This window comes from Herpailurus yagouaroundi, unplaced genomic scaffold (genome assembly GCF_014898765.1).
Source record: "Herpailurus yagouaroundi ecotype Mexico unplaced genomic scaffold, PumYag 219, whole genome shotgun sequence".
Taxonomy (NCBI): domain Eukaryota; kingdom Metazoa; phylum Chordata; class Mammalia; order Carnivora; family Felidae; genus Herpailurus; species Herpailurus yagouaroundi.
The window spans coordinates 781,858-801,047 of record NW_024412450.1 but is presented as its reverse complement, the minus strand read 5'-3'; the positions used below and the strand labels follow the sequence as shown (position 1 = coordinate 801,047).

General features: G+C 53.0%; 8 non-coding genes across 8 annotated transcripts; 5 read left to right on the top strand and 3 right to left on the bottom strand.

Annotated features, from left to right (window-relative positions):
* The first annotated feature begins 2,574 nt into the window (after positions 1-2,574).
* On the top strand, positions 2,575-2,647 carry TRNAR-CCG (transfer RNA arginine (anticodon CCG)). The gene has a single exon. It is a non-coding gene; the product is annotated as a tRNA-Arg (tRNA).
* A 5,435-nt stretch (positions 2,648-8,082) lies between these two features.
* On the top strand, positions 8,083-8,154 carry TRNAA-AGC (transfer RNA alanine (anticodon AGC)). The gene has a single exon. It is a non-coding gene; the product is annotated as a tRNA-Ala (tRNA).
* Positions 8,155-11,381: 3,227 nt separating this feature from the next.
* On the bottom strand, positions 11,382-11,453 carry TRNAA-CGC (transfer RNA alanine (anticodon CGC)). The gene has a single exon. It is a non-coding gene; the product is annotated as a tRNA-Ala (tRNA).
* Positions 11,454-13,894: 2,441 nt separating this feature from the next.
* Positions 13,895-13,966, bottom strand: TRNAA-UGC (transfer RNA alanine (anticodon UGC)). Its single transcript has one exon. It is a non-coding gene; the product is annotated as a tRNA-Ala (tRNA).
* A 2,021-nt stretch (positions 13,967-15,987) lies between these two features.
* On the top strand, positions 15,988-16,060 carry TRNAF-GAA (transfer RNA phenylalanine (anticodon GAA)). The gene has a single exon. It is a non-coding gene; the product is annotated as a tRNA-Phe (tRNA).
* A 1,266-nt stretch (positions 16,061-17,326) lies between these two features.
* TRNAT-AGU (transfer RNA threonine (anticodon AGU)) lies at positions 17,327-17,400 on the bottom strand. The gene has a single exon. It is a non-coding gene; the product is annotated as a tRNA-Thr (tRNA).
* A 983-nt stretch (positions 17,401-18,383) lies between these two features.
* On the top strand, positions 18,384-18,456 carry TRNAF-GAA (transfer RNA phenylalanine (anticodon GAA)). Its single transcript has one exon. It is a non-coding gene; the product is annotated as a tRNA-Phe (tRNA).
* Positions 18,457-18,887: 431 nt separating this feature from the next.
* Positions 18,888-18,960, top strand: TRNAF-GAA (transfer RNA phenylalanine (anticodon GAA)). Its single transcript has one exon. It is a non-coding gene; the product is annotated as a tRNA-Phe (tRNA).
* The last annotated feature ends 230 nt before the right edge of the window (positions 18,961-19,190 follow it).

Sequence of the window (19,190 nt, the reverse complement as noted above, 5' to 3'; positions counted from 1 at the left end):
CCCTCCCTCCTCCTTACTCCTCCCCCTCTTCTTCCTCCTCCTCCTCCTCTCCTCCCTCCAAATTCACCATCTCTTCCTGCTTCAGTATTCTCTCACTGTCTGCTGCTCCTATTGAAAGTAAAGGTGTCCCCAAGGGCCTTGGGACCCCTGGACTGTGGTGAAGCCAGCACAGGGAGTATTGGATTGAGGAGAGGACAGAGATACAGCTTACTCAGGGTTCCTCCAGCAGGAGGCGATAACAAGCCAGCTCCACGTAAGCCAGCACTTGTGCCTTTGGTTCCAGTCTCAGCTTTATGAAAGAGCAAGGCGGAAAGAGAAAAGGCATCAGAAAAAGAGAGAGGAAAGAGAAAGGCTCAGAAAAGGTGGCCACAGGCGACGTCCTCTCCCTGTTTCCCCAGCTGTGTCTGCACCAGCGAGCAAGCAGGTGGCAGGTAGCATAGAAAACCTGACACTTCTTTACCTTTTCCTTCATTGTCGGCCGCTGCGCACACAGCACGTGGGGTCAGTTCCCAGATCTCCAGGGCTACAGACGTTCTTCCTGCGGGAGTGAGCAAACGTATGGTTCGAATCACAACTCACAGGACGTGCTGCGCTTTCCGAATTCAGAACTTAAGAATAGGCCCTAAATTCAGTGGCCGACATGACCAAATGGGGAGACTCTTGCTCTAAAGGTGTGAATTCATATTTGATCCAGGGTTTGGCAGGCCCTCTGATTTAGTAAAAATAAAAATAAAGAGGAAGGAAGAACCCTTTTCCAAAACTACAGAAGCCTCTTCTGACTAGGGACACCCTCTGCCACCCACGTCCTCGAGTAAAATATCCAGACAGATGCAGCAAGAATAGGACTTCCACACTCTCCGGTCCTCCTTGGATTCCTCACAAAATGGTTCATGGAAAAGATTTCAGATTTTTAGAGAAATGCTGCCTGGAGCACATCGGATAAAACTCTCAGAGAAAGAAGCACTGAATGGCTTTGGGGGGAAATTGTATCATCCCTAGAAAGAAAAGTTTATGTTTTTCAAAAGCTGCCTACGGGCTGTTTAGTGTCATTTTTAAAACATCTGTGCCAGTCTTCGTGTCCTGACGTCGCCGCCTTCTCCGCAAGACAGAAATGTGGACGGTTTTGCCCAGTCCACCAGCCTTACTCTGCTGCTTATGCGGATCATGAATTTGTTCCTCTCCCAAACTGAACAACAACAAAAAATTCCAGTTTTTAAAAATTTGGTGACGTTTTGAGGTCTCTGTCTGCTATTCCTTGAGCACAAAATCCACAAGGGAGAATTGGAGGAACAGCAGCCGAGACCCTTCCCAGCCTGTGAAGGAGCTTGAGTTCAGGAACTTTGGTGCGGGCCTCCTTCTGACAGGTGCGTGGTTCCGTTCCTCCTGCCGGTGCCCTGAGCCTCCCCAAAAGGGGATCCAAGGGACCGTCATCCAGTCTTCTCACTGAACCCATCTCTAGAAAGAAAGGCGTTCAACTGAGTCAGATGCATAGGAAACATCTGGAAGCATCTCCTTGGTCCAACCAGACCCACCGGGGCCAGGCCTTAACGCTTAGCCTCCTCCGGTCTCAGAAATGGCGACTCATCCTGGCAAGTTCGGGAAGACAGAACATCCCATCCCGAGCATGGCCTAAAGTGGTTCTTCAGCGTGACCTAACCCTGCCTGCCCAGGGGATCCAGCAACTGACCGGCAGGTGCAGAGGCGAGAGGACTAGCGGAGGAAAGACGGTGCTGGGCACAGGAAAAGAAAGAGCAGTGTGGTCTGCCTGGGCTCTTCCAGAAACCCAGAGGATAAGGGACGGGGAGGATCTGTCATTGCTGTCATTTGGGAGGTGGTGGTGGCTGTGGGGGGTTCTGACCCGTCCTACCCCGACAACTGGGCCGCGCACATTTCACACGAGGTGTCCCCCGGTGGTTCCAGGGGGTCGATGCGCGGGGGTGCCGGGAATGGGGCAGCCCTTGGGCCCTTAGGGTCCAGGAGGCCGACGCCCGTGCACGCGGTTTGCGCCCCCTACCCCCTCCCCACCTTGGAGCACTTCGGGAGTCAGCACAAGGCACCTGAGCCAGCCTCCGACGGAGATCGGAGATCGGGGACCAGCACCCCGCCCCACTGGGGGCGACCCCTGCCCTTGAGGGTGCAGGGTCAGGTTGTTAACGCCGCCGGCACGAATGAGTTGTGGTAAAGCGTCTCCAGCGCGCGAAAGCAGGACGCGGCGGCCGCTTCCCCCCGGGAGGAAGCCCGAAGGGCAGGGCCGACCAAACCCGGGCGCTCCCCCACCCTGGGGTCAGCGACCCTGGGGCTCTTATTTCTCCCCCCGCAAATCCCCCCTCCCCACGCGTGGTCTTTGCCAGCGACCGAGGCAGAGACCTGGGAGGAATCACGTCACTCTGCCCCCCTCCTGCACCTGTTCCAAGTAATGGTTGTTAGGGATCCCGGATGGGGTTTTGTTCCTTTTTTTGGGGGGGGGGAGGGGGGTTTGAAGGTTGATAATTAAATCTTCCTCCAGCTACAAAATTAAATCTTAGAAGGGAGACATCTCAGCTTGTGGGTTTGGAAACCCTCCCCCCGTGGGTTGGCCGCGTGGCCTAATGGATAAGGCGTCTGATTCCGGATCAGAAGATTGAGGGTTCGAGTCCCTTCGTGGTCGCTGCTTTCTTGCTGGACAAGAAACAGTAACTCTTTCATTTGACTCGCCATGGGATGGACCCCTGAAAAGTTAAAGTTAGTCTTTATAAGCTTTTTGTAAAGTCTTCGGAAACCTAAAGTTTCTTCAGAAACCTAAAGTTAGTCTTTATAAGCTTTTTGTAAAGTCTTCAGAAACATGAAGAAGTCTTTTGGGAACTGGCAAGCCTGTGTGCCAGTGAGTCACCAACAGCCTGCATTTTGCTAGTGGCCTCTAATCAGTAAAGATAGCAGTAAAGCACTAGTGAATGAATAGTCACTAACATTGTCGCGCCCTGGATCTCCCGGCTTAAAGCCCCTCACTAGAACTGGCTGATAATGGCCCAGAAAAGGAGGCGAGGGGTGGAAAAGCCAACTGTTAATGCTTCTCTGGAAAGCCGGGTTTCAAAGGGCTTCTCTGCAAGAGTAAGAAATACCAGGGGTCAGGGATACCGAGGCCGGAAGAGGCCCTTGAAATCTGAACACTCATAGTGAGTGTCTGTCTGTTACTTTTCAGACTGAACTATCCGGGCTCAGGGATCCAACTTTCCCTGAGAATTTAGTCAAAGCCAGTAAGTCAATTATTCTCTAATCTTTCCATTATTTGTCTTTATTACAAGCACACAGTGTTGGTATGTTCCATCATGTGATTTGTGGGAAAAGGTGTGAAGGACCAGACTTGATGTTGACCAAAACCAGCATCATCTCACCAAAACTTGGTTCTGAACCAGGGATTAAGTCAGCCCCAGGCTGTCCCTTCTGATCTAATCTCAGAGGGATCAATATTTCAACTGCTTCTTCAACTGTTCACGTGATTTGTAACTTTCACTTTTGGACGACTTCCTACCCCTTAAGCATTGCCGTTTGCCACCACCCACTCACGCACTTACCACTCACCCAGGAAGATTTGCGATCCAGGTTTCGGTGGTGCCGAGTGGAAGGGTGGGGGAGGGAGCCAGAAGAAAAGAGAGAGGTAGGGGAGCTCCGTTGGAACATCTCTGCTTCTCTGTTTGGTGTCTGTTTCGTGACTCAAGATTAGACTCAACAACTATGTCTGTTAGGCGCTTTGTTTTTCCTCTCCTTTCATATTTCCCTCTCTGTTCCGTTCTTCAATGTTACTGAAAAATAGAACTCAAGGTCAACTTGTAAGTGTTGGGTAGGTGTTTGCTTCTTGATGGAAATACGGTGAGTTCTCCCCCCCCCATCTTTTTTCTGTCTTATCTTGTCTTCCTTTTAGCAAAACAGCCGTCTGTGTGGTAGCAAAGACTACAGAGTAGGACCTGGGACCAGGCGGCTGCAAAGACAAGGAACATTGGATCATTGCTTTTCTTGTGAGGTGAGCAGGGGAGTCATGAGAACGTGAGTGAAAAAGTACAAGGAAGGTTTGGTTACATGGCAGAGAACACATATGGAGATACTGGGGTCGTATGTCGGTACTGAAGCCCAGAGAAATCAGCCTGTGCCAGACATCCTTCGTAAAGCATCAGTGTCGTTTGGGGGCAGTTTTGAAAAACCTAACAAGTGGCAAGAGAAAGTCCACTAATTTTGAAATCGTTAAGCTAGAGCCTCTCTGGCATTTCTGATTCAAGAAACTTCCCACTCCAATCTGAGATTTGTGCACAGTAGCTCAAATATATTTACATTAAAACACCTGGGGGGGGCTGGCTCACCCAGTGGGTGGGGAATGCAACTCACGATCTTGGGGTTGTGACTTCAAGCCCTGCATTGGGCATGGAGCCTACGAGAAAAAGCGTATTTAAATTAAAAAGCATTTACCCATTATATGTAATAATTAATTATATACAATTACTTATATAATTAACTTAGCTGGGTTTTTGTTCTCTTTTGAACTAAGGAATTTGTAACAGAAAGCATCACAATTATTTTTCTGCTAACTAACGATGTGGGACACAGCAAATACAGCTCATTACTTTTGGGATTTTTCTCTACAAAGTGTTGGAAAAATATTTGGTGTAGTCCAGCAGTTGCTTCGAAGATGCCAAAGACAATATTTTGTAAAAGCTCTCTCTTTTTAAACATATTTATTTTTGAGAGACAGAGAGAGCAACAACAGGAGAGGGGCAGAGAGAGAGGGAGACACAGAATCCGAAGCAGGCTGTAGGCTCCCAGCTGTCAGCACAGAGCCCGACGCAGGTGAACAGTGAGATCATGACCTGAGCCACCCTTAAAAGTTCTCCTTTAACATCAACAATGATAAGTCATGCTGGTCACATATGCCCTTAATATGTGATGAAATATATAGAGAGATAGATAGATAGATCTATAAATATATAAATATTTACCTTGTGGTCTTCCTCCCCAGAACTCAGTGCCCCAGCCTAATCATGACCAAAAGAGCAGACAATTCCAGCAGAGAGCATCTTACCGAATACCTCACCAGAGTTCCTCTAAAGTATCAAAGTCATTGTGATGGCCAATCTTGTGTGTCCACTTGACCCGGCTAAGGGATGCCGGGAGAAGTGCTAAAACATTATTTCTGGGTGTGTCTGAGAGTGTTTCCGGGAGAGGTTAGCATCTGATTCAGTAGACTGAGTGAACAGACCTGCCCCCACCAATGAGGGCCCAAGAGGAACAAAAGGGCAAAGGAGAGGAGACTGTCTCTCGCTTGAGCTAGGAAATCTACATTTCAATCTACATGTTGAAAATCTACATTTTCAGACATCCTGAGCTCCTGGCTGGAAGGCTTTCCAACTGGGACTGACGATGCCACTGGGTTTTCTGATTCTCCAGCATGTAAATGGCAGATTATAGGACTTCTCAGCCTCCACAACTACATGAGCCGATTCCCACAAGAAATCTCTTCTTACATATATCTTGTTGCAATAAAATAAAATGAGAATACCCTCAAAAATCCCCCAAGCAACCTGCAAACCACATAAGTGAACCCAAATCTAGCTTATTTCATGAATACAAGTAAAACTTAATGGAGGTTATTTCCTGTAAATGTCTCTAATAATCATAAAAGAAGCTTGTCGTCTTCCTAAAATGGTGTAAGATAATCACTTTTAACCATCTCCTGCTGTCTTGAGCCCCCTGATGTAATAACCGGTCATTTGAAAGGTTAAACAACGTCCTCATTTTCACTCTATAAGCCATCTTGTGATGCCACGCCCCTGAGCTTCTTATCAGTGTTGGAACTGAAGACTGAGTTCTGGAACTGTTTCTGGTGCACGGTAAGCCCTTACTAAATACGATTTCACTGCTTGGCTTTGATTTTTACTGTTTCTGGATTTTTGACAATCTCTATGTATCCTACTGGCTCTGTTTCTCTGGAGAGCCCTGATTAATACAGTCATCAAAACCAAGAAAAATCTAAGAAACTGTCACAGAAAAAAAAAAAAAACCAACAACAACAACCCTGAAGACACATACAAGTAAATGTAATGTGTATTGTGGATCGGACAAAGGCTATTAGGCTAAAAACTAAGGAAATCTGAATAGACTACGGAATTCATTTAATAAAATATATCAATTGGTTTATTAATTTAGCAAATATATCATCTTAATGTTAGAGAATCGTAAGAGACACCGGATGCTGGGATAGAAGAAATCTCTAACATTCTCAAGGCTTTTTTCTTGAAAATCTATTACTGTTCTAAAATTAAACGCCATTTACAAAATAAAAATGACTTCTGTCGGGACATACAAGAGAAGAGAGTGTTTAAAAGGGTTTAGAGCAGAGATTCCTCCGCAGGGTGAATGCTCGCGCGTAACCGAGCTCTGTCCCCCTCAGCGCCCACACTGACACGAGGGTGACTTGGGGCGCGGGTGCCCCTGATCTCTGTGCAGGTGTCCTTCCATCCAGCGCGGGGTAAAACAAAACGGCAATTGTGTGCGTGGAAAAGTGCCAGAGGGCCCCGCCCCAGAGGAGGCTGGGCTCAGCCCTCGGCCTACAAGAGTTTCGGGAGGTCGGGAGGTCGTGGGAAGCGAAAGAATGCGCACGAGGCTAGCAGTGGATCAGCTCAGGGCCTGTGCGCACCTGGCAACGCTCGGGAGCGCGGCGGTGTCTAATCTTCGTTCAAACCATACCCTTTACTCACTGCTGAACCCCGCCCCCACCTCCCTTCGTCCTTGTGTTTGAAACCCAAACGCGCTAAAAACCCGTCGCTGCCAGTGAGATGCGCGAGCAGAAAACCGGGTTACAACGCGTTTCTAGACTCGGCGCTGCTTCCACGTGGGGTGCGTACATCGTGGCGCCCCCAAATCCCAGGACCCCGGCTCCTGGTGCGGATCCTCGACCGGGGCTGCGCCCTGGAAATGCGCGGACTCCGTGCGCGCTGCGACACAGGCCGCGGGACACTCTCAGGGTCCCAGGACCTTCGGCAAAACCAGCCGAAGGGGCTTCCCTTCTCCGAACCTCCCTCCTCGGGGCCTGGAGACCGCGTGGCGGGACCGGGCCTGGGTCATTTTCTACCTACACATGCTCCCGGTCTCCCCCCACCCCCAGGCCTATCCCCCAACCACCCCTCCTCAGTCTTCCCCCCTTCTCCTCCCCCCCCCCCCCCCCCCTCCTCCCCCCCCTCCTCCTCCTCCCCCTCTTCCTCCTCCTCCTCTTCGCGGCCTCTTCTCTCCTCCATCATCTCCCCTGCGCTCGCCCTGCTCCAGCCCTCCGAGGGTCCGCTCCTCAGCTCGGTCCAGGTCGAAGCCCTGGGCCTCTCCAGGGCAGTAACAACGTGACCTCTGCGGGCACCTGTCCGCTCCTCCCCGTCCCCTCTCCGGCCAGAAGGTTTAGGATTTTCTCCAAAACTCGCATCTGCGTTAACATTTGCACCGAATTTTGCGTAAAGGTGGGAAGTGACGACTCCGCGCCTCGGGGACTGAGGACAGTCGGGGACGCGCGGGCTTCGGGAGGGGTCACAGAGGGCGCGTTTGTGTCGCAGTTTGCTCCCAGCGTCCCCAGGCTCCCCTCGGTGCGCAGAAAGCTTGTGCAGCGGACGCGGTCGGGGCAGGGCCGTGTCCTCTCGTGTGTTGTCCTCAAAACCAGAGCCACCGCGGCGCCCGAACAGAGGCGCCGTCGCGTCTCCAAAGCCGGTGCTGAACGTGGCCAACACACACCCTTGTCGCGTGTGGCGGGTCGCGTGCTGTGAATGAATTCCCTCTTGTCCCAAGTCCATACCGGAGCCGATCGTCTCCAGGGTGCCCACGGGGCGCGTCCTTGTGTCCCCGCGCTACCTTTTGTCTGTCTGGTGGCTTCGTGGGCAGAGAAGGACGTTTTCTGAGAAGGGGGATCTGAAGGTTCAGCAGGCCGCCTCGGGAGGAAGGTGGGGGCCTTCGGTTCCGGACGCGTTTCTCCCCGGGCGCAGCTGCGAGGCAGGATTCAGTCCCAAGATTTCGGAGGTGGAAGGACCTGCCAACCGATCCAGACGGTGCAGTGGCCATTCCCGAAACCCTTGCCCTCGAGGGGGTGTAGCTCAGCGGGAGAGCGCGTGCTTAGCATGCACGAGGCCCCGGGTTCGATCCCCGGCACCTCCAAGCGTTCGGAGCCGGGTAGCTCGGCCCGGTACTTTTGCGTCTCCGCAAAGTGCGCACTTTAGTTGTCCCTTAATCTCCCGACCAGACTGCTTCGCACAGTACAGAATCCACCCGAAGGGAGAGCACGGGACCGCTTTCGTTATTACTAAGATTTATTCGTAATTATTACTAAGAAGTGGGAAGAAGAAAGACAAGGAGGCCTTTGGAGAAACTATCCCAGCCCCCCCCCCCCCCACCCGTTTCCCTCAGCTGTGCTTGCCTCAGTGGACACACTGCTGGCCCAGGAGACACCTGTCCTGCCGGTCGTCCGGTCCCCACTCGCCCCTGCACCCCCGCCCACCCCCCAGAATCTTGATTGGGCAACAAAAGGTCGGCCGGTCAGCAGCCTCGGGCGCTGGGACCCCAGCTCGTTCCTGTGACGGGTGTTTAGGCTTGCGTCCAGGGGAGGGCGCCTCGGGTGCCTCGGAGGCGCCCTGAACCCGCAGCGGGAACGTTACCCCCAGAGGTAGCGAGCCGCCCCCAGAGCCCTGACAGCCGGGGCAAAGGGGGCTACGCGTTCCCGTGGGGCACCCGGGGTTGAGCCCACTTTTCGCAGGAGGACGGGGACCTGCGGGTGGGAACAGAGACGAGGCGCCCCCCCCCCCCCCCCCCCCACCCCCGCACCGCAGCCTGCGCTCTGGTGGAGATGCGGGCGCAGAGACCCACCCCACGGCCCCTCTGCCCCTTTTTTCCTCTCCGAGTCCTGCGCCGCCGCCCCCTCCTCCTTTCCGCGCTCGCCCCGGTGCCGCCTCCTCGGGCAGCTCCGCTCCCTTCAGCTCCCGCGGCCGCGCTTTCCCGGCTGGCGGTTCTGGAACCTTCGCGGTGGACAAAGAGGTCTGGGGAGGCGCTTCGATCCTATGGACGCCTCCCTACACCCGCCGCCCGTGGGGGGGGGGGGGCGGCGGGCCCCCGGGCCGGCCGGGGGCCCGGGGGGGGGGCCCCTCCCCCCCCCCCCCCCCCCCCCCCCCCGCACGGTCCCCAGGGGGTCGGCAGCCGCTGAGTCCTGCTCCAACATCTTGTCTCCGATCCACAGGTCACCTCGGGGCGACGGGGTTATTCACCGCCTTCCTCCTCAAGGTCGTCTCCCTCTGGGCGCGCGCTCCGACCACTTCCCAGCGACGACGGAGCCTCGCCGGGCGATTCGGGGCAGAGGAGTGCAGGGGTGAACCGGAGAGCCACACACAGTTAATGGAGAGAGTCAGGAAGGTACAGTTTCCGCACGGGGACAAGAGAGCCCGATGGAAAGTGACAGGAGAACCGACCATCCGGGATCCCTTCCAACAACAGCAGGGAAGCCGCTGCGGTGATCGAGGTTGGAATATTTGTCCACAACCCCCGCGGTGGGGGGGTGGGGGACTGTTGTGACTGTGAACCTGCCGAGAAGAGGTCCTTGCTCTGCGTCCAGAGCGCCTCCCAGGTGCCTCGCTGTGGGTCTCCGGAAGGTGAGGCCCAGGCCCGGGTTCTGACCCGATGTGACAGCATACACATACTGGTTTTTATGTGGGATCTGTACCCTCTTTCCATCTGGGTCTAAGTTCCCTGAGGCAATGATTCGGGTTCTGCCCTTTTGTGCCCTTCTTGTAGCATTTCCTGCCCGGGTGACAGCGAGAAGCTTTGGCGGTGCAAAGGCCCTGGGGTACTGATGCGGGAAATCTGTGATACAGCCAGACTGCCCCGAGGAGGAGCCGCACGTTTGGGCCAACCTGAGGCCACCTGAGTTGAGGTGGGCCATGCATGTCCGGGTCTGCGGCTTCTAGGTTCTGGGGTCAGCTACTCCCTCCCCCTGGAAAAAGTGTATCCCGAATAGGGATGCCCTCGTGAATTACATGGCCCGAGGGGGACTTATTGTCTGTCTTGACTTTTATTTAGCAGCTGCCCAAGAGCTTCCCTGAGGCAGTTCCAGGGCTCCACACCAATCACAGCGAGGCCAAGGCCATAAAGAGCAGGAGCAGGATCGTGCTGGAGAACCCGCGCGTGGCAAAATGGAGGAAGGTGGTCCCAGCGGTTTCCCCTGCTGGTTCCTGAGCCCAGTCGGGAGTCAGGAGGAAGAATCACAAGGGACGCTCGCTCGCTCAGCCTTTGCTCAGGTAATCCCACCAGCAGCGTGTCGCCAACACGCCTGGATGACCACAGCCCAGCGATGGCCCTGGCAGGAAGTTCTGTGGCCTCGCTGGTACAGGGTCCGTCTGCGGCGCGAGCCCAGGAGGAAACCCAGCGGGGGGGGGGGGGGGAGGGCGGGCGGGGATGGGTCCCTGCTCCCTCTTGTGATCCTGGAGGAGCGATGAGGAACGTGCTTTTAGTTTTTCCAAAGGAGGGGATTTAGGCACCGTCTTTCAGGTCTGTCGACGCCCCGGTCGAAAACACAAAAGGAGCAGGCGAAGGCTGGTGCGCTCACCCACGGGGCTCGCGCGGGAAACGGGCGCCTCGCAGAGATGCTCCCGGTTGCGCCGTCCGCGCCGTCTCTGTAACAAGTGTTGGTCTGTGTGAACACAGGACCTTGGTACACCCGCCCCATCCCACCAAGACCCCGGCGGCCCCGTCTCCGCGGGACTCTGGGTGTGGTGCTCCGAGAGGTGTTAATCCACCTAAAGATTTAAGAACAAAATGTCCGGGTCCCCGAGACTTAGCTCCAGGAGGCGTTTTGGTTGAGGGGGTGGTGGGGTTACTTGGGGTCTTCGAGGGTGTGTTCTGGGTACACTTGCGAGAGTCGCGCCGATTCGGAATAAAATATACAATAACCGAGCCGCCAACCCCAGGGCCTGTCCCTTACCGTCTCGCCCCGGCTCCCAAATTACGGCTTAAACTCCCGCAGGGCTGGTAGGCGCCCACTGCCCACCCCGCGGGAGTCTGGCGGGGTTCGCACCGCCGCGGTCCTGGCGTCCCCGGAAGCGGGGGCGCGGTGGGGGGCACCCTGGGCGCGGGGGGGGGGGGGGAAGCAGAGGAGCCCGGCCCCCGCGCCTTGGACCGCATGGTGCTCCTCAAACCTAGGAAACGTCACAGATGCATTCTTTCCCTTTCCTGCCCTGCTCTTCAGGGGTTCTGCCGGGTGAGACCCGCGGCAGACGTCCCCGTGGATGTGGCTGCGGCCGTGCCTTCTCCTCCCGCGTTTCTTCGAGAACGCCCGCGTCCCGGGCGGCACCAAATCCCACGCGGCGGGAACGACGTAACAGTGGAGGGAAAAGCACGGGTGGAGGAGCCGGGGGTCGAACCCGGGGCCTCGCCCAGGCGAAGCACGCGCTCTACCACTGAGCTACACCCCCAGCCGCGGGGGGCGGCATCGCCTGTAAAGTGAAAACCGCATCCGCGGCTCACGTTGTATTTCCGTCGGAGAAAGTAGACGCGCCCAGCTCGGCGAGTTCAGGCTGCACCTGCTGTAACGACGTCTGCTGCTCACTGGGGTCTCAGCCTCTCAATGAGGGTCGGAGTTACGGCCTCGGGAGGAGTCGTTTCCTGTTTGCTCTGCCTCATTTCCAGCTTCTGTACGGAAAGGGCGCCGCCTAACGACCGCCAGCGTGTCCCTCCTCTTGTCACCGCCTGAGGGCTCAGCTGGCTTCTGAGAAGCAGGGCGCTGAGGGGGCGAGAGCACGCTACAGCCCTGACGTGTACAATCCAGCGACTTCTACCCTGTCCTCATCTAGGCACGCAACTTCCGAGGTTCCTTCGAGGATGCAGACGAGTTGAACGAGAATTTAAGGATGAAAGGCAAGGGAGAAATCTGGAACGAGGAACGAGGTCCAGCCACAGGGCTCGGGCTCTTCCTAGAGCAAATACTTACACCTAGGGAGCCCTGCAGCTTGAATTGTGCAGATAGTGACGCCTTCTGCACAAAATAGTAACTCTAGGAGGAGGGGAGACAGTTCTGTTCTTTTTGTCCTTGTTGTGACTGGTTTGTTGATTTGCTTTTGCTTTGGGCGCGTATGTGCAGCAGTAAGGGGGAAACGAATAGTTTGAGTTTGGATAGGCATATTTCAAGTATCTACAGGATAGCCCCTTGAGGGTGTCTCTTAAACACATTACAAGCGGAGTCTGGAATTCTCTAGACATCTCTGACCCTGAATTTCGGACATTCATGTGTCTGGGAGGAGAGTGCCGGTTAAGAGTGGGTAGAGTAAGGACTTAAAGTTGTCCATTAAGACCAGAAGATAAAGGGGGCACCTGGGCACCTGGGTGGCTCAGTGGGTTGAGCATCGACTCTTGATTTCGGCTCAAGCCATGATCAGGGTCTCAGAGTCAAGTCCCAAGTTGAGTTCTCCACTGATAGCACAGGGCCTGCTTGGAATCCTCTCTCTCTCTCTCTCTCTCTCTCCCTCTGCCCCGTCTCTAAATAAATAAACTTAAAACATTTTTAAAAGACTAGTAAAGAACTTATTGGTATTTGTGGGAAAAAATGAGATTGCTCCTAGACTGATCTCATCTGTAAAACATTTATACTTCTCATCATGGCCTTACATTTTCCTGAGAACACCAGTAAAAGTCCCACTCCTGCTATCAGCTTCCGGATAAGGTGGTGATGTCTTCTTTGCCTATCGTTGCCAGTCTGGGACGATTTTAGTTATACAATGCTGTGTATCAAACTCCTCAAAATCGAGTGACTTTAAACAGACATCTATCACATTTGCTCACAATTCCCTGGGTCAGCAATTTTGGCTGGGCCTTCCTCTGCTCCTATAGCTAGCTGGGGTATTCTCTGCTCTTCACGGAGCTGGTAGCAAGGCTGGCCTCACAGGTGCCAGGGGGCACCACCCTGTGCGGTTTTCTGTTCCCTTCTCTCTTCACGGTTCTAGCTTGGGCTCCCTCATAGCACGGTGATCCTTCGTGGACGCCTTGCAGGGCGGCTTCCCGGAGTGGCCACTTTGAGAGAAGCAATCACAGAACGTGTAGGTCACTTAGGCCATCAGTTCCACCAGTCCCCAACGGACACTCTTTGAGTAGGAATACTGTCCACAGGGCCGGTTTATTGACAGGGAGGGTCTCCTGCCTCCACAGCACACCTAGGGCTCCTCCACCTTCTTTAGACGCAGTGGGATGGGAAGACGGAAAGGACACAAGGGCGTGGTTGACTTCTTAGAAGACGAGAGCTCTCCATTCCCTGGATTTATCGGAAAGCGAAGCATTCTCTGCTGCAGAGGAAGAACATTACCTTGTCTCCAAAATGAATGCAGGTTGAGTGGGGATTTTCAGTAAGAGTCATTTTTTAGGCTCTTACTGAAGAAACAAACAAAAGTCCTTGTTGGGATTCATGTGTTCTATTCCTGGTATGTGATGAAGTTTCACCAATAGTGGTTTGTCCAAGGCTTTGGCTTGCCGGCCAAAGTACTTTTCCAGAGACAGTTGGAATCCTGCTCGCGTCACCCTAATTTTTCCCATGCCTCGGTCTTTAGGATTAGCTGTTCAGGCTAACGAAATTGGGTTCCTCTCTCTCTCCCTCTCCCTCTCCTCTTCCTCACCCCCCACTCTCTCCCCTTCTCTCCCCCTCTCTTCCTCTTTCTTACCTCCTTTTGTAAAATGATACTCTGTGTGACAAAGCTGGTTATGTTGGCGCATTCGGGGTTGTTGAACAAGTCTCTTTACCCCCCCTTTCTTCCTTCTGATGTTGCGCCAATCATGTTTACTTTTCATGTGAGCAGAAAAAAAAAAAGTAACAAAAGGCAGAAAAGCAGATTTGGTTGGTGACTGGGGATAGGAAAAAGGGAGGCGCCCCTGGAGGTGCTGGGCATCGAACCCAGGACCTCATACATGCAAAGCATGCGCTCTACCACTGAGCTACACCCCCAGGTGAGAGCTGCTTGTTTTGTGATATATTAGGAAATACAGCTATTTTCTGTATTCTTGGGCAAGGCTGTGTGTGTGTGTGTGTGTGTGTGTGTGTGTGTGTGTGTGCATGCGCGCGCACGCCAGAAAATGCATTCTGTTAACTCCACTAATTGTATTTCTAAATCGGAATTTTTTTTTTTTGTCTATACTCAGAAATAGTACATTCTAAATCCAAATTGATACTATTCCTGCTCCTAAGTTCTTCCCTGTCAGGGTCAGTCTTCTCTAAGATCTTACCGTCCTAACGCCTGTATTTTGTTTTGTTTTTGAGAACCGCTACCACAGAAAGTCTCCAGTTGGAAGGTTCACTTGACTTCATTCTCTTTTTCTCCACGTTTTTTTCCTCCACCATAGATCATTGTACCTAATCTTCACTGACCATCTTGTCTGCACCCACCCACCTCTTCAAGGGTCTGTACTCACTCTCCTCCCTCACCCTCTACATGGAACCTGACCTTTCTCACCAGCCATTTTCAAGACCGGGATTTCCTGCTCTGGAAGATCAAGGAAGCACTCTGACACCCTACGTGCAAAATGAAAATCATTATCACTTATTTCCAATCCTGCTGCTTCTCTCCATTCCGCATCTTGAGAAATGGTCTTAACCCCACGGCTCTCTGGCAAGCATAGAAAAGAGAAAGAAAGAGGGAGGGAGGGAGGAGGGAGGAGGAGAGAGGGAGGCTGGGAAGGGGAGACAGAGAGGAAGAAAACGTTTATGGGTTCACCTTCTGTCATACTCCTGCCTGCCTCTCCAACCCCAAGAAACCGGTCACCTAATCCTGTCACTGTACATTAGTTCGCTTCTAAAGGTTTACACAAATTGAATCACATATCTACTTTTTTGATTTTCTTTCACTCGTCATAATTATTTTGAGATCCATCCATGTTGTACATATCGATAGTTTATTCCACTTTATGCCGAGGAATATTCCATGGTATGAATAGACCACAATTTGTTTATCAGTTCACCCATGGAAAGGCATTTGGGTTCTCTCCCATTATTGGCTCTTACAAGCATATGAATACTCGTGTCCCAGAATTTGCATGGACATAATAGGTTTATTTTTTTCTTTTGGATACGTACTTAGGATGTGAGTGGCTGCATCACGGGGAAGGTATATCTTCGACTTTTTAAGAAACTGACGAAGTGTCTCAAAGTAATGCTTTTTCCTTTGCCACTAACAGGATACGAGAGTTTCATTGCCTCCGCATTCTTGCAAACATTCGGTATGCCTGGCATTTTTAAATTTTAGCAAGTCCTAAGTGCAAGGGTATATCATTATGGTTTTAATTCATGTTTTGCTTAATGACCGATGTGGAACACCTTTTGTTTATTTGCAATCCCTATCGCTTCTTTGGAGAAGCATCTGCTTAAATATTTTGTCTGTTTTAGAATCGTGCTTTCTTTTTGTTGGCTGTTTACAGCGCTTTACACATTCTAGATACAAATCCTTTATAAGATATAAAGGTGCAAACGTGGTTTGCAAAGGTTGTCTCCCAGTCTGTGACTGGCCTTGCTGTTCTCTTAAACAGTTTTGCACAGAGCAGGATTTAAAGTTTTTTGATGAGGTTAAATTTATCAAACTTTTATGCTTTTGCTGCTGTATCTACAAAATATTTGTCTGACCCAGGGTCACAAAGACTTTCTCCTATGTAAGGGACCTCACGAAATGTTTTCTTTGGTTTCCTTAATTTTCTGAGATGTGTCTGGATTAGCCAAGTTGCAGAAGAGCAGAAAGGCTTTCGGAGGAAACCCTACGCCTCTTTTCTGTCTTCCTCCTGCACCCACCTTCCCACCTGCCAGGAATTGGATGCAATATTAATACAGGCGGAAGACAAAAGATCCCCCAGATTTCTGGATAGGTACATGTATTGGACGATTAGTTTGCAACACTTGAAGAATCTGAAATCTCCTAAATTGGAAGTAGAAGACAATCTAAGTATTGCAAAACCAATTATCAGGAAACCCTCCTCTAGGCAGCCGAAATAGCTCAGCTGGGAGAGCGTTAGACTGAAGATCTAAAGGTCCCTGGTTCGACCCCGGGTTTCGGCAGGTGCAGCCTTTTGTTGATCCTAATACAGAGACTCCAGTAACCCCGAGATCCACCCTGGCCATCTCGAAACTCCATAATAATGACAACTTAAAACTTATATTTTGTTAACTGATGTAGGGAAAAAAGTTGAACAACAAAATTCATGCTGATAATTCACAATGTTAATTCTACTTAATTAGAATGACATTAAGAAAGCAAACGAAAAATACATTGACAGGTGGAGAGAGAAGGAAGAAAGGAAAAAAGTTTATATTTTATTACCACTTTTAATGGTATTTTCCCTCTCCTTAAAAAACTGTATTTATTTATTTATCTATTTATTTTCTGAACGATGGGTACAGTCAAGAGGAAGAATCCATGTCGGGGAGAAAGCCACAAACTATTGCCCCTGGGATGACCACATATTATACTCCAGACTCTTATCTCAAAAGCACGAAGGCGCGGCCTCTGCACAGCAGAAGAGATTCTGGATTTCTGTTAGAGCACAGCAGATATGAGCCCTGATTTGACGCCCGCCGAGGTTGGGGGCAATTCTGATGGCTGGAGTGCAGCAGGTGGAGAAGAGACGCTCAGGGCCAGGCTGGCAGCGAGGATGGGCTTCCTGTCCATTGTCTCCTTGCACCGGGCCCGACATTCAGTCGACACTCACAGTACGCTTTCACACACGTCTTGGACTCAGTACACCCACCTCCACGGCCACCCCAGGGTCCCCAGGGGTTGAATTATAATACAGTTATAGTTTTAATTATGACATAGTTATATAATAGACTATAAATATAATTATAACATAGTTATATAGTAGACTATAAATATGTTATAATTATAGCACAGTTGAATTATGACCTCAAGGGCACTGGCCACCACCACATTAAGATTCATGCCCGCAGTCTGTATTATTCCCTCCCCGGACTTCGGCTAATCCGTGCACAGCTCTTTATACGAAATCAGGATTGGAATACACTGCATGGTGCTTGCATTCACGAAAAGGCACCCGAGAAAACGGAGTAGCAGGCTAAGATCGTCGCACAGCTCTTTGCTTTCTTACACTCCTGCGTTGTGTGGCTGTTTCTGAAGTCTGTTCCATTTTGTTTCCAAAGTCTTGGGATTCTCCTTGTCCAAAGTCTGGGGCTGCGGGGAGACGGTCGGGAAGTTGGGGGGGGGGGGGGGGGGGGAGCCCTGGATGAAAAAAAAAAAGCTGCAGAAATCGCAGTGTAAGGGAAAGGGCCAGCACCCCTCAGCGGAAGGGGCAAACCCACAGACACTCCAGGCCCCGCTGGGACTCGAACCCAGGATCTCCTGTTTACTAGACAGGCGCTTTGACCAGCTAAGCCACGGGGCCCCGCTGCCGGCCAGCCTGGGTCTCTCACCAATAGGGTTTTGCCCAGCAGGTGTCCAGGGCGGGCCTCACCCCTTTCTGGGCTTGCGTCCCCTCGGCCTTTGACCCACTCAGAGCCACCCGGACCACCTGAACCCGCACATGGGCTGGTCGGTCTTCCTGCTGCCTTGTGCTGGTCAGCTCACCGCTGAGGGTCAGCAGGGACTGGGGCAGGGGCCTGCGGTCAGCTCAGCGCTGAAGGTCAGCAAGGGACTGGGGCAGGGGCCGGGAGGGGCTCCGCGTGGATGTCCTCCCGCAGCACGGGGACCCTGGAGGGGAGGCCGCGGGGTGGGGGGGCGCGGGTCCCAGTGCGCCCGTTTTATCAGGGGACCAGGCCCGCGACGCCGCATCGGGGCCTCACACCCTCTCCCTGTCCCTCTGCCTCTGCCCCGGGGGTGTCTCAGCCCCTCGGGGGAGTGGGCGCCCATTCCCCAGGCCCCCCGCGTGCCTGCGCACCAGGCGTCCCGCAGGCCGCGGATCCCTGCTCTGCTCCTGGGATCCCGACCGCGGCCACCTGACCTGCGCTCGGCGGGGCTGCGGGGACCCGGTGCGTGGAGAGGCCCCGGGATCAGGCACGTGGGGGAGGCGGGGACCTCCAGGCACCCAGGCACGGAGCCCGGCAGGGCGGGGGCGAGGCGGGAGGAAGCCAGAAGCGGGGCCTCCACCCCAGGGCAGACCTTCCCCTCCGACCCGGCAGTCTGTGAGCAGGGGCTGTCACCAAGTGAGGAGCGCGGGGAGGTGGGAGCCGGCTTGTCCTCTCCGTCCTCCTCCTCGTCCTCCACGCCCCTCCTGTCCCCTCCTCACTGACCACCCCGCCGGGACAAAGATATTGGGCAACTGGACAGTTGCACTTAAGGAATCCAAAAACACCCAAAGACACCCAAAAAACTTGAAAGCAGTCCAAGTACTGGCGAAAAAAAAAGACAAGAAAACACTCCTAATAAGGAGCCGAAATAGCTCAGCTGGGAGAGCGTTAGACTGAAGATCTAAAGGTCCCTGGTTCGATCCCGGGTTTCGGCAGGTGCAGTTTTGGTTCCCGTGAATGAGCCACGTGGGTGTGTTCCAGTAACACGTCACACGTGGACGCGGGGATCCGAATTTCTTACACGTGCCACGTGTCACCAAGCGCTGTTCTCCTTTTACCTTTCCGCCTCTTACGACAGTAGCAGGTGCTCGCTGGGGTCGCACCTGCACGCGGTACGCGTTGTCCACTGCGTGAGCCGGGCTGGGGCTCCCCTCCTCCTGTTCCCTCCTCACCGACCACCCTGCCAAGAGTCCGAGCACCGTGCACGGAGGAAGACCGCAGACTCCGAGTCTTTCTGGGTGGACAAAGATATTGGGCAACTGCACAGTCGCACTTAAGGAATCTAAAAACACCCCCCAAAAAACCGACAGTTCAACAGTCTAAGTATGGGGGGGGGGGGCGCGGGGGGAAAGGCCTCTCTTAAGGAGCCGGAATAGCTCAGCTGGGAGAGCGTTAGGCTGAAGATCTGAAGGTTCCTGGTTCGAGCCTGGGTTTCGGCAGGTGCTGTTTTGGTTCCCGTGAACGAGGTGTTCATGCAGATGACTGAGCCACTGAAAAGGGCCGATTGCACAGAGGCTGTGCTGTCACTCAGGAACAGGGTCGCGATCGCAGCCCACTTTTGTTGTTCCCAGCTGTGCGAACCTTGGTCACAGGAAGGAAGAGGGACGCGGGACCCTGACAAAGTGCGGACGACGTGTCGCTGTCACTGTGATGATGTAAGGAGGGGAGG